This window comes from Phaethon lepturus, unplaced genomic scaffold, assembly GCF_000687285.1.
Source record: "Phaethon lepturus isolate BGI_N335 unplaced genomic scaffold, ASM68728v1 scaffold22473, whole genome shotgun sequence".
Classification (NCBI taxonomy): domain Eukaryota; kingdom Metazoa; phylum Chordata; class Aves; order Phaethontiformes; family Phaethontidae; genus Phaethon; species Phaethon lepturus.
In genome coordinates, this window is record NW_010527275.1 from 637 (window position 1) to 877 (window position 241).

Sequence of the window (241 nt, forward strand, 5' to 3'; positions counted from 1 at the left end):
CTTGGATGTGATTCATCTGCCCTATTTTAGATGCTGGCCGTGGGAGGGGATCAACTGTGCCCTTTGAAGTCCTGTTTTCTTTGCTGCTCTGATTATAGCTGTTTTAAGGGCCCAGGAAGACAATTACACCTGCCTGGGCTACGCACTCACATCCCAGAGGCCAAGCAGCCGGGCTTGAACCCCGGTCCCACGGCCCCGGATGGAGCTAACCCGCCTGTCCCTCTGGTTTTCAGCTGCCGAT

The 241-nt window shown here is 55.6% G+C and overlaps 1 protein-coding gene across 1 annotated transcript in view; it reads left to right on the forward strand.

The window, feature by feature from the left end:
- Nucleotides 1–241, forward strand: part of TFEB (transcription factor EB) — a gene marked incomplete at its 5' end in the record, with an annotated part of 3353 nt that overhangs the window by 580 nt on the left and 2532 nt on the right. The gene's annotated exons all lie outside the window — the stretch shown is intronic.